Source organism: Notechis scutatus, chromosome 5 (assembly GCF_049901735.1).
Source record: "Notechis scutatus isolate UNSWTSFEM ecotype Mainland chromosome 5, rNotScu1.2, whole genome shotgun sequence".
Lineage (NCBI taxonomy): Eukaryota > Metazoa > Chordata > Lepidosauria > Squamata > Elapidae > Notechis > Notechis scutatus.
Window position 1 is genome coordinate 96,915,581 of NC_142013.1, and position 13,626 is coordinate 96,929,206.

Genomic DNA, 13,626 nt, shown 5'->3' on the forward strand with positions numbered 1-13,626 from the left:
TCAAAACCTCTTTTATTAAATTAATGTGAATTTAGTGCCTTCACATTCAGCCAACAGCTTGGCAAACAGTCTTGCAAAGGTATACTAATTAGCTCAGACCTTATCTATCCTGGAAAGCTGCCTGGTAAATATTTCCACACAGAGAGCTGACAAGGAAAGGCTGGATTACACAGACAAATCTTCACAAGGCTGGAATGAATGAACAAACAAACGAGCAAGTTGTTTCCTGAAAAAGCCCTTTCCCCTTTTGCTTCTCTTTTAATCCTGATGGGAGGGGCCATTCATTGTCCACCTGTGGCCTTACTCCCACGTCAAAACTGAGTTCTTAATTGTTCCTTCCTTTTGGCAGCTCTGTGGATGCACAGGCTGGTAACCAGTTCCAGAAGCTCCCCCACCTCACTGCTGTCCTAGCCGGAAGGCAGCTGATGACTGCCAGACTGTCCTGGCCCCATCTCTGCCTCTGACACAGAGCCCTTGTCCGAGCCTTCTTCAGCCTCCAGGACTGGCCCAGGTTCCTCCCCAACCTCCTTGCTGTCCGACTTTACTGCCACCTCCATCAGCCACTGGCGGACCACAACAAGAGGCTTCTACCTTTGCCTTCTTCCTTCACTTTCCCCCTATTTTATTTTTTTTGGGATTAAAAAGAAAAAAATAATTTAAAATAAAAAAAATTTATTTTTTTATTTTTTTTTTTCCCCCCCCCCCCCCCCCCGGTGTCTCTCTTCTTCTAATTTATAAGTACAGGAACGAACAAAACCTGTGAATAAACAAAGTAAAATTGTCAAATCAATATTTTTCAACAATTTAAGTATGTGCATTAAGAAATGAAACATATATTTCAGGATGGTCCTATTATATAGAAAAATAGTACCACCAACAAAAAAAACAAAAAACAAAACACCCCTACTTCTTGCTCTATACAAGTATATAAATTATGTATTTATTGTTGACAATGTACATTAACTTTGCTGGGAGGGGTTTTCCTTTTCTTCTCAAGGTTTTTTTTTTTTTTGTAACAATTTGCTTAGTGGTTAAATGAAAGCTTGAGAAATTACAATAATTTGGAATCAATGTAGAGTTTGAAATTTTTATGCTTTTATTACCCTGGCAATTAGCACTTGAAAATCCCACATACAATGAATTTACCTTTGCTGCATTACTCTCCCAGGCCTATACATACATTAGGTTTTGTGCTTAAGTATCTTGCTAAACCTATGAATTAAAGTCTTATAGATACTGGCTCCTTTGTGTGTTTTTTAGTTGGTGCACATAATCTCCTCTGAGGCTTCTTCAAAAAGGTGCATTTTCCCCATTAAGAAAATCATAATATTCATTATGGTTGTTCAGTGCTTGCTTTTATTTCCCTTGCTGGCAGAATTTGCAACATTATTCAGATATAACTTGCTTTCTTGCTCTTACTTTCTTGAAACCATAAGCAGTCATAACTCATTAATGTTCTTATTGATTTCAAATTGATGGATTCCATTGATTTCCTTTCCCCATGAAACCATCTCTGTCATCTGTACTGCACTCAGAGGTGTTACAAAAATCAATAGGAGGGAAGCTTTAAAATGAAATTAGATGGGAAAAGATATTTAAAAAGAATCAATCTGGCTATTATTTTCCATCATCCTTGTTTTCAGATTAATAGGTTGACAAGACAATGATAAGTCACCATGGGAATGTTTGAATAACAATCATTTCTAATTATTTTTTAAGTCTTGAAACATGTAATATGTATAATTTTCTTCATCTTCCTTGGACCAATCATATCAGATAGGTCATAAGTTAGAATCATAGAATGTAATATAATTCCATGGTTAACAAGTACACATCTGCAGGTTTCTATGCTTTATATATACGGCATTTGCAATATTTGTTTTCTGAGGTTTTCGCGAGTATTTGTATGTGGATCTTTGGTTATTCGGGTTATAAATATATAAAATATATATAAAAGCAAAATACCACTCATGCATCATCACAAAATCTCCAGAACTGTAAATTTGGTACGTATATTCCTCTTTGCTTCTAGGTGTTCACTAAGAAAGGATTTTTTCAAACTGACAATCAGAGCATTAGTATTTCGTATATTATTATTAACCTGCTCTGATGCTAAGGAATTCTACTCCCCCTCCCCACCTGAAAAGAAATATGTTCCAAAAGCAAAACACAAGCAGAGGAGAGGAGTTTCAGTTTTAGTTTCACAGCACCAACGCCCCGGCTCCTTGCTGTCTCTTTCTTGCTCACACAGCAAATAGTGTTTCAGTTTCCAAACACACTGACAGGATGCTAGTGAGATGAATACTGTTGGGTGCTGGTAGGCAGAGGCAGAATTTTTTTCCCCTTATTTTCCTCCCCAAAAACTAAGCCCGACCACATAGTTTCGTAGCGAAGCACGGGTATCAAGCTATTAATACATATGACAAAGGAAAAGAAAATTAAGTTGACAATTAAAGTTTGACTATCTCTTAATGAGAGAAATCTTTTGCATTCTATAATCATTTTACTTCTCACGACTGAAGGTAAATATATGTGTCCCAGGATAATGTTGCAGGATCCAATCTGAGTCGGTCACAGGGACCAGGGGCTTATTCTTCCAAGCTTTCCAACTTGTGCTGAAGCCCATCCTCAGAAAACTTTTCTCTCTCCAAAATGTGGAAATAGAATTAGCCCATGTCTGAAAGCTTGGAAAAATAAACCTCTGGTCCAGATGACTGACTCAGATTGGATCCTTCATTTTATTACCCTTTTCTCTTGTAGTTTTTCCATATCAGAAATTTATTAGCAACAACAAAATATTGGCTCAAAGTCAACATTTAGGACAAGCATGGGCTGATCTTACTGTTGAACTCAAGTTTTTGATGTCCTTGAAAGTGGCACAAAATGATGGGCTTTTTAGTGTAATTACCTCCAGTTACCTTTTCTATCTTCCTGCCTCCCATCCCTGTTGGCCTCTGATGACATCAAAATGGCCGTCAGCTGGCTGTCGGGACTCAGCCAGTGGCTGGGAGCCTCACCGCAGGAGCTGGACAAAGCTGTGAGGTCCTGCAACGTGGTGCCAAGCAAGGCGCCCAAGACAGCAGCGTCGATGAGCAGACTTCGACGAGGTGGGCGGTAGGTCATCCCGCCACCCAATATCGGTGTTGGGATCCAGAGCATGTCACAGCAAGAACAAGAACAAGAAAGTTTAAAAGTAGAAACTTCTCTTTCCAAGTACAGTCCTTGACATTCTACTTAGGAGTACTTTGCCTTGACTTTTATTGTTGTTCCTCTCAGTTTAAAAGTAAAGTCTATTTTAAACTTGGCTCTGACCCTAGTGACTTAATTGATATGACCATGGACCTTTCTTCTATTCTTTTCCTTTTTGAAGAAGACTGGGAGTCTCTACTCCAAAAATAAACTAGAACTGACTCTACTTAACTTCCAAGCCCAGATAAGGTCAGACTTCTGCTAGCTGCATAGAATTGGACAGTGAAGGTCAGAAACTGATGGTGAGAACTAACTGATAAAAGGAAAGATTTCAGGGGCTTTTGGGGAAGGTCTGTAGAAAAATTGAAAATTCACATGAATTGAATTATGGAGTAGCACTCCAATAACCAAAACACTGACAGTGAAGGAAGTTACAAATATTTGGATGAGTTAGAAGCAAACAATATTTCACATAAGCAAGTTAAAAATAAGTTATTGGTATGTTAAATAAATTAGAAAAGTTTTAAAACTTCAGAGGGATTTGATAATAAGAAATATAGAAGGAACAGAGCAGACATCCAGCCCTTGCTTATCAATGGAGACTGAGTGGAGCAAGTGGCCAGTTTTATGTGTCTGGGTATTACCATAAAAGAGGACCTGACCTGGGGTACTCACATTGCAGCACTGGTCAAAAGGGCCCAGAAGAGATTTCTCAGAAAACAACAACTGAATGAAAAACTGCTGGTGACCTTCTACCGCTGTACCACAGAGAGTATCTTAACTTACTGCACCTCTGTATGGTTTGCCAATTGCACAGCGACAGATAGGACAACACTCCAGAGGGTTAACGTCATTGCCCCGAAGATCATTGGTTGCCCTCTCCCCTCTTTGGAAGAGCTTTATAGCTCCTGCTGCCTTAAGAAAGTTCAAAACATTCTCAAAGATCCATCTCATCCTGGGAACCCTTTTTTTGAACTATTATCATCTGGCAGATGGTACAGAATAATAAAAACAAGAACAAATAGACTGAAAAACAGCTTATATCCCAGGGCAGTAACTATTGAATTCTACCGTATAGAATATATATGTACGTACGTACATACATACACACACACACACACACACACACACACACACACGCTTTCAGAAGGAGATGATTCCACCAGACTGTCAATCATTTGGAAGCCTGCACTCACAAACAAAAAAATCTCCACACCACAAGCCAAGCAAACACCTGGGCACAAACAGACCCCCCTCCCTGATACCTCCAGCTCAAACACACCCCAACCAGGCACCCAGATGAAACCTAGCTTCCTAATAAATGAAAGCCGTCCATTTACTCGAAGCTAAGCCGCACTAAAAGCCTCCAATACAGGAAACACAATGTTGCCAGCCAATCAAGACAAAAAAACACTACAAAACAGACAGAAGATATTAGACACACCAATCAAGCAGAACACAGCAAACTCCAAGACCAATGGACACAGACCAAGACTCCCAACCAATCAGGATGAAGAAAAAACCATTCTGGCACTGCAGTAGGCTAGCACCAAATTTAAAACAGAAACGGCTGTGAAAGTCTGACTCACAGATGAACACAATACAGAAGCCTGATGATGGCAGATGAGATTCTGCAGAAACGTTGCTACAACTTTAAAAGGACAACTATAATGACGTGGGAAGATACCCGAACAAAGCTGAATACTATATACATATACATATACATATACATATACATATACATATACATATACATATACATATACATACATACATACATACATACATACATACATACATATATATATATATATATATGTATGTATGTATGTATGTATGTATGTATGTATGGTATTCAGCTTGTGAGTTTTATTGCTGTGGTATCCTTGGTCTTGTGCTGTCATCACACAACCCATTACCCAAGCCATTACAACACAGGAGGCTAATGGAAAAGAGATCAAAATACAAACAACCCAGGAGATCACAACGCAGGACCCAGGATACCACAACAAAAGAACTCGCAAGTCCATCACACAATCCATTACCTAAGCCATTAAAACATGGGAGGCTAGAGACTTCCGGTTTGTCGAAGCTTCGAGCGGCAGGGATTTGCGAAGCTGCGCGATCCTCTGCCGCGCTAGCCGCTTTTGGGGCTCCGATCCGGACGGGTACGAGCTAGGCTGCCACTGCAGGGGCAGCTGAAGGTAGGGGGATCCGGAGAGGGGTTTGGGGGTGTTGCAGACCCCTCCCGGGCCGGCAGAACCCCCTTTTCCCAGGACGGTGCAGTGGCGGTCCGTAATGGCCGCCACAAAGAAGCTGGCAGCCGGGTAAGAATGCGCAGGAGGAAGTGGAGAAAGTGCTTGAAAGGAGAAAGTTTTTCTTGGTTCCTAGGACTCTAAGACATATTTAACAAAATTCCTGAAAAGTATGACTTTCTGAATGATACCTTCGAGAAGAGGAAAAAAGCGGCAGTTTGATGGTGCTGAAAGGATAGTTTACCCTCTTTTCTCACGGAATAAAAAGTGAATATTAAGAAACCTATTTTTTTTTAGGTGAAAACTGGCTCTAAGCGATGAGTGGGAAAAGAGAGGACTAAACAAAAATATTTGTATGCTAAGACTTTGTTGGAGGAGATGCCTTAAGGATTGAAAGACTAAAATATATTGCAATAAGATTTTAAGAAATAGATTTGGACTTTCTTTTTTTCTGATTGATACTACCCTAGGAGGAGAGAGTGGGAACTCTGTCTTGGTTTGGACTGATTGATAACTTTGGGATTGTTTTATTTTTCCTTTGGAATATTTTGGTTGTTGTAAGAGAAAAGAAAAGAAAAGATTTATAATGGCTCCTTCTATTGAGGAACTGAGAAGGGACTATGAGCAAGCAAAAAATAAATAAATGGTAAAGCTGGTTTGAAAGAAGCCTGCCTTTTTTGGAAATGGTGCTCATTAACTATCAACAAACATTGCAACAGATGAAGACAGCAGAAGAAGAAGAAGGAGAGGAAGCCATCTTTAATAAATCTCAAAACTCGACCAAGAGGGAAGGAAGAGGGAAAGGAAGAGAAATAAAGGACTTAAGATTTAAAAAAACATTTAAGAAAGGGAAAAATAAGGTGCAAAATCAATATAATGATGGTAAACAAAAGGGAAGATGAATACGACAGAGAAGGGAAGCCAGTAAGGCAGAGGCTAGAAGAAGGGGGGGGGGGTAGAAAGGTTTGTTGGGAGAAGAAAGAAAGGGAAAAGGTGGAGAAAAGCTACAAAGTTTTGAAATTAAATGGGGAAAAAGGAATCTTTTTTAGGGATAAAGGATAAGTATAATCTCTGCAAAGAGATTTTGCAAGGTACATAAGATGATATTGTAGTATTGTATTAGAAATAGAAAACTTAAATGGCTTAAGAGTTGATAAGAGATTAAAATGTTGAAATGTTAATAATGATTGGTTTTAAAATTTAATAATATGAGGGGAGATTTAGAATATTGAGCTTTAATTAAAGAGTTTAATAAGATTATGGTATTGATGTTATTATAAAATTTTTATTATAGTATTTGTTTTTAATATTTAGATTTATTGTTTAACTATGTATTTAATTATTCTGGATGTATTATTCAGTTAGAATGTACCAAGCAAAATCGGATTGGGTATTGGGCGTTATTTTAAAGGTTAACTTGATTAATTTAGTGGGGAGATAGAAAGGCATCATACTCTGATTAGTGATTTCAGGAGAATTTTTTTTTTTTTATAAGGAATGAGACAAAGGTACAATAAAGAATGGACAAAAGATACAAATATAATGACTCAAATTAAGATGATTAATTAAGATAGAATTAAAAAGAGTGAAATATGGGGAGAAGTTAATATAGAAGACTTAGAATGGTAAATAAAATAAGTAATGATATGTAATATGAGCATGAATACAGTTGAAGTCCATGAAGAAAGAGATACCTGGGTCCAAGTTACTTTCCAAAAGATTTTTTTAATGTTTTGTGTGTTGTGTATATATTTTTTTTTTTTTTTGGGGGGGAGAATTAATGAAACCTTGCAGAAATATAGAATGAGAATAATGGTAACTAAGTCAGAAAGAAATAGATGAAATAATAATAATAAAATGGAATAAGAGTAAAGAGAAATAAAGAGAAAATGGATAAGAGGTTTTTGTATGTTTATATGGAAATGGTTTAAAACAGAATTATAGTTCATCTGACTTGTTAAATTTATAATGGAAAAAGGTTTAAATATGTAATGGATAATGATGACTTGTGTGTTTGAAAATTAATAAAACTTGTTTTTTTAAAAAAAAAAAAAAACATGGGAGGCTAATGGAAAAAAGATCACTACAAAACAAATGACCCAAGAGATTACAGCACAAGATCCAGTATATCTCCACAACAAAACTCACAAGGCCATCACACAGCCAACATCAACATCAACATCAACATACCAACATCAACTCCATCAACCAATCAAGAGGCAGGAGCACAGCCAACCAGCCCAGCACACCAGCCCCCCCCCCCACCAGTATTTATAGAGAGACAGCAGCTCCGATCACACTCTGCTTGCACTGGCACAAAGCCAAAAGCACCAGCCTGAGGATGGGAGTGGGACCTCGCCGAAACGTCGTCAAGATACTCTTAATCTTACACAGGAAAAGACCTGAACAGACCTAGACCTACATACCTGTTCCCGTGAAAATCTACGATATTATATATATATAGTTTTCGCGGGTACTTACATGTATGTTATTTAACTTTGTTCGGGTATTTTCCCACGTCATTATAGTTGTGCTTTTAAAGTTGTAGCAACGTTTCAGCAGAATCTCATCTGCCATCATCAGGCTTCTGTATTGTATTCGTCATACACACACACACACACACACACACAATATCAGGGGTTTTCAATTCAATGTATAGAATATGAAGGATGTTTGTATTTATTTTCATAGTCATAATGTACACTGAAGATGGTATTTAATTTTGTTGTATGAGGTGCAATGACAATAAAGTAAACTAAAGAGCTGTAGTGGCACAGTAGTTAGAATGTAGTGTTTGCAGACTAATTTTACCCAGTGCCAACAGTTTGATCCTGACCAGCTCAAAGTTGACTCAGCCTCCCATCCTTCCAAGGTCAGTAAAATGAGAACCCAGATTGTTGGGGGACATATGCTGACTCTGTAAATTGCTTAGATAAGGCTGTAAAACACTGTGAAGCATTATATAAGTCTAAGTGCTACTGCTAATTGCTATAATGCATTCAAAGCTGTTAAGACTTGATTGTCTCTGTAACATGTTACATAGCAGGTGTTATTGCTTGGATGTAAACTGAACTACATGCTTTAGATCACAAGACCTGACACCTATGACAATGTATCATGCACTACAGCTTTAAAAAATGACAGAGACTACTTATATTTGCTAAGAAAAGACTGGGGGTTGTGGTTTATTACAGGTGAAGTAGACCATGAAGGATGAAATCAGAGGTCTCAACAATTACATAAATGTGACCCAAGAAAGGATGTCAATAAATGTCTGCAAATGAAATATTCTGGTAGTGTATAACACTGAATAGTTACAACAGCAGATGAAAATTTGAAAAGAGAAACCAAGTTGTGCAATCAATTTCTGAAAATAATTGCAAGAGAAACAAATAGTGGCAAAACATGGCAGTAGCTTTAAATTGGAGACTGCAAGAAGCAAACATAAATAATAATATTTATAGCACAAGAATAAGCACCACAATAAATGTTTCAAGAATAAAATAAATAATAAATAAAAACTGGAAATAATTACAAATGCAGTTTATGCCATAAGAAAAGCAAGACTGTGGACATAGAATGTAATCAGCGGAGATACCAAAATTACTGAGCAGATGCTAAGGCATGATCAAAAGATAAAAATAACAGCAGAAGAACTGAAAAGCAACTTTAAAAAGACATACAATATTGGGATTTAACCATTTAAATACAGAAATTATGAAACAAGCCAACAACTCCATTATATTATCAGGCCATTATGAACTATAACAGTATAAATGTACAATATATTTGACCTTAAGCATTTAGTTAATGAAAAGAAAAGTTAATTGAGCAATTCTTGTGATAAAGTTTATTGATCCTGAATTATGAGGAGGAGGAGAAGAAGGAGGAGGAGAAGGTAGATTTTATAGAAATGTTTAAAGGTTAGAAAGGAGAATAAAACAAAGCAAAATAAATAAAAAATAACCATGTTTTCCATTCATTACAGAGAGAATGGATGCAAGAGATTGAGAGGAGAATAGAAACAGGAATATTTTCCAAGATGAAGACCTTTTCAACAATCCCCATTGCATCCCATTGATGAATGAAGAGATGAAATCTGTGATTAGAAACACTTAACAGCAACTGATAGGTCTCTGCACCGTTGTCAAATTGTCATTTCATGATCAACTTGGCCAATATTCACTCTGTCTCCAAGTAAAATTCTTATTTTAATCAGCTTTACATTGAGGAAAGAATCTTCTGGCTTGGAATGTCAGATGAAAAATAATCTAAATCCAGCTGTATTTTTTTCCTGGCTAGGTTAAATTTTCTAGCCCTCAGATCTCCATGGTGGATAAAAGGCCAGCTCCACCAGGGTTTAGGATATGTTGAGACTGAGTTAGAGGATGTGCTTAGAATCCTGCTTTGTTAGATCTATATCCTACAATGGCAGAAAGGGACATGGGGGTACATATAATGCTAATTTATTGATCTCAGATCATTGTAACTACTTCTTTAATTAAAAACTATTGCATAAGCTAGGAAAAAGAGGACCTTAATACAACTGTTGTCTATCTAGCAACACATACCTCTGAAGGCTCTTAACATTCACAATAATTTTCAGGCCTAAATATTGAAATACTTACTTTAAATCTACAAACAAAAAACACTGCAGGTAATCAGTGTTCAACCACACACTTCATCTCAAACTATCCTGAAGCACTCATATAGTTTCTTTAGATCAACTCCCAAAGGTGCTTTTTTTCAAGAGGCAGCTGGAACTGGCAACTGGAAAAATAATTCTTGGATGAGAAGCGAAACAACTTCAAAGAAAAATTGGAAAGTCCAGTTGCCTCTTGAAAAGAAAGCACCTTTGGGGCAACCATGACCTAGATGACTGAGAATATCCATAGACATTTAGATAGACTCCTATTACTAGAATTCTTAAAATATTTCTTAATAATTGTACTCGGCATAGTGAATGATTTGTTCCAGCAAAGATCAGTTCACATTCAAAGTTCACATCCAGCCTTTCAAAGAAATTACTAGACTTTACAGGAACAAAGCTCCATAGATGGCAGCTACTCTGGAAGCAACACTGAAAACACAGTAGGACTTAAGTGTTGTATAAAAAAGGAGATTTACAGGAACAAATAAACAAGTTGCAGAGTTCACATCCAAAAAATTAGAGAATTGGCAAGAGCTTTTCTTTGCAGAAGACTTGCGTTCTGCTACAGTTTGCAAGCATTGAAGACTGAGTTAAACTGCTAGCCACCAGGGCTTGAGTCAGAAAAAAGGATGCCAATGTAAAATTTGCCCCATTCCCCCATAACTGATCTCCATTCAGCTATTATAACAAGGAGAAAGGGGAATAACGCTGCTACCTTATCTTAATTTTATGAGCCAAGTTAAATATTTCTTGTGGAATCCTTGGTGCTTTTGGAATTTAGTTGTTTGCTTGCTGAGTCTTCATTACCCAATTGGGTAACATCATCAATGCAAGTAAGTGTAAAGTTTGTCACTAATTTATGTAGAGCAGGTTGCCCTGCTATTTTTGGTGGAGAATAGTTTTGTCCTTGGTGGTTCCTTGTCTTAGTGTCATATAATAATATTAATCTTTATAGATTCAAAATGGCAGCTAATTTTTTATTTATTTTTAAAGCAACGACACAAGGGGTCATGAAAAAGAAGCATGCTTAAAACCATTTAAAACTTTAAGTGACTTGATTCCAGGCTTAATTCCAGTGAGAATCTATTCTAAAAAGTCAGAAGCAAGGAGGGGATATATATAAACTAAGCCTGCACTCACAAACAAAAAAATCTCCACACCACAAGCATACACACACACACACACACACACACACATGCGCGTGGACAGGACCAGCATGTACTGATCTATCATTTTACTCAGTAAAATTAAGCCTTTGTTTTTGAATCAAAAGAAGACAAGATAAAGGCTACACCACAGAACTGAAACCTCACCTCTTTTTATACATATTGCATATTGATGCAAGAAAAACTTTCAGCGGCTTGATCATGGGCATTATCTTAACATTCGTCCTGGTGCCTCTAATTCTTTTGTATTTTAAATTGGTGTTAGGAATATGCAACCTTCCAGTAGTTCTGAGGGCTGGAGACTCTTGCACACAAACACAATCTAGCAAAAACCAATTTAAAAGTTCAGGTGCTTCTGCAAAGCACCTGAAGCCAAGACAAAAACCAATGGATGGAAACTAATCAAGGAGAGAAATAACCTAGAACTAAGGAGACATTTCCTGACAGAACAGTTAATCAGTGGAACAATTTGCCTCCAGAAGCTGTTTGTGTTTCAACGCAGCAGGTTTTTAAGAAGAGATTAGATAACCATTTGTCTGAAATAGTATACAGTTTCCTGCCTGAGCACGGGGTTAGACTAGAAGACCTCCAAGGTCGCTTTCAACACTGTTATTCTGTTAATTGATTTTCATATGTACAAAATCAGGGAAATCTTGAATGCTGTAAAGGCCATTTGAAAAATGACGCATATCAAACGAGTTTACTTAGATATTAATAATTTAAATTTGTAACCTTTGTTCACAACATGCAGTTTATGATATGTCAAGGCTATTTCATCAAGGTATTTTCTTTGTTGTAAAAGATGTTTTCAGTCCACAGTGAAATGTTACTGCATCAAATAAATGTGCTTACCAGAGAGCCAATTGAGTCTGAAGTGGTTTCCCCCATTTTCCCCCCCAAAAAAGCAAGGTCATGTTGTTTTGCAATATACCTTTCCCATTTCAAAAGTCATTCATTAAATCATTAAAACAAAATACATAAACTTCAAGAAGAAAAAGCATTCATTATAAAAAATGATACAATTAGCTCTATGGTGATTTTATTTGGAAAACAATACTAATAACATGACTGGATTATCAACTGCAAAAAATAAGAGGAGTCAGTAGAAACATCAGAAACTTTGTGCAAAGATTAATGACACAGTGGAAGACACACTTGCCACTGAATGGTGATAGACTGGTAGAGGTTAATATCAAGCAAGGAATCTTTCAAGGAGACTCACTATCAACTGTTATGACACGGTTGGTGCACAAGCAACATATGTTAGGCAGAAGCTTGACAATTTTAATTCAACCACAATCCCCATAATCCAGAAATTCCAGGTCTGTTCCCCAAGGTCTTTGCCCCCAGGTTGCCCTTACAGTTCAAGAGCAAGGCTCGAAAACACATACCCTCACACACTTCATGCAACTTCCTGGCAGTGAAAGTCCTCAGGAGCAGCACTGCTCTGAGGGCAAGACAGGATATCAAACTTGGCAAAGTTCACGATGAATGTCAAAGCAAAGGATCAAATTTCAGTCCACACCAGCAAGGATTCTGGAGCAAAGTTCTTCTCGGAGCCATGAAGCGTGTTGCCCTGAAATACAACACTTGTTCCCCCCAAAAAAACCCTCTCCATGGTGTCTCCTTAAATGTTATTCTCCATGTGATCCTCGGGAGGAGGGGCAGGGTGCCCTCCTCCAGAGTAGTTGGGTGACCCTGTGCCGACTCTGCCTCCTCTCCATTCTCTGCACTTGGGATTGTTCATCTCCAGAGCTCTGACCCTCCTCTGCACTGCTGCCTGCCCTTTCCATCTCCACTCCCCTTCCTCGGTCAGCCAAGTCTCCTTCCCTGCGACGAACACGACACTGGCGACGAAGGTGGGATCCCGCAACTGAGCCCCACCGAGCATGTGGTCCTGAGGGAACAAGACCGACGAAATTGCACCGCCCGCGCCCTTTAACCAAGCTACTGAGGACTGGGAATTGTACATTGATCGGTTCCTGATGTTCCTAGAGAGTAGCAACCTCAAGGACGCAAACGGGCAGAAAAAAAGAGCTGTTTTTTTGACACACTGCGGGCCCGCAGTGTTTAAGATGGCGAAAGCCCTTGCGAAACCCGAGGACATGAAGGCGATGGACTGGACTGACCTCTAACTGTTGCTCCGAGGCCACTATGCCCCCGCCGTGCCCACCCTCATCAGGCGGCACGATTTCTACCGGAGGGACCAGAAGTCGGGTGAGAGCATCAGCGACTTCGTGGCAGACCTACGGAACCTAGGGGGCATGTGCGGTTTCACAGACATGGACGAGGCGTTACGAGACCGCGTCATCCTCGGACTCAAAGACCCAATCCTACAAAGCCGGCTGATGGCAAAAGGAGACAT

At 38.4% G+C, this 13,626-nt stretch overlaps 1 long non-coding RNA gene across 1 annotated transcript in view; it reads right to left on the reverse strand.

Moving 5' to 3' along the window:
• Positions 1 to 12,688, reverse strand: part of LOC148130588 (uncharacterized) — a 59,813-nt gene extending 47,125 nt beyond the window's left edge. The window contains exon 1 of the long non-coding RNA XR_015750006.1: positions 12,653 to 12,688. This is a non-coding gene — a long non-coding RNA (uncharacterized LOC148130588). The remainder of the gene's footprint in view (positions 1 to 12,652) is intronic.
• Between the last annotated feature and the right edge of the window lie 938 nt (positions 12,689 to 13,626).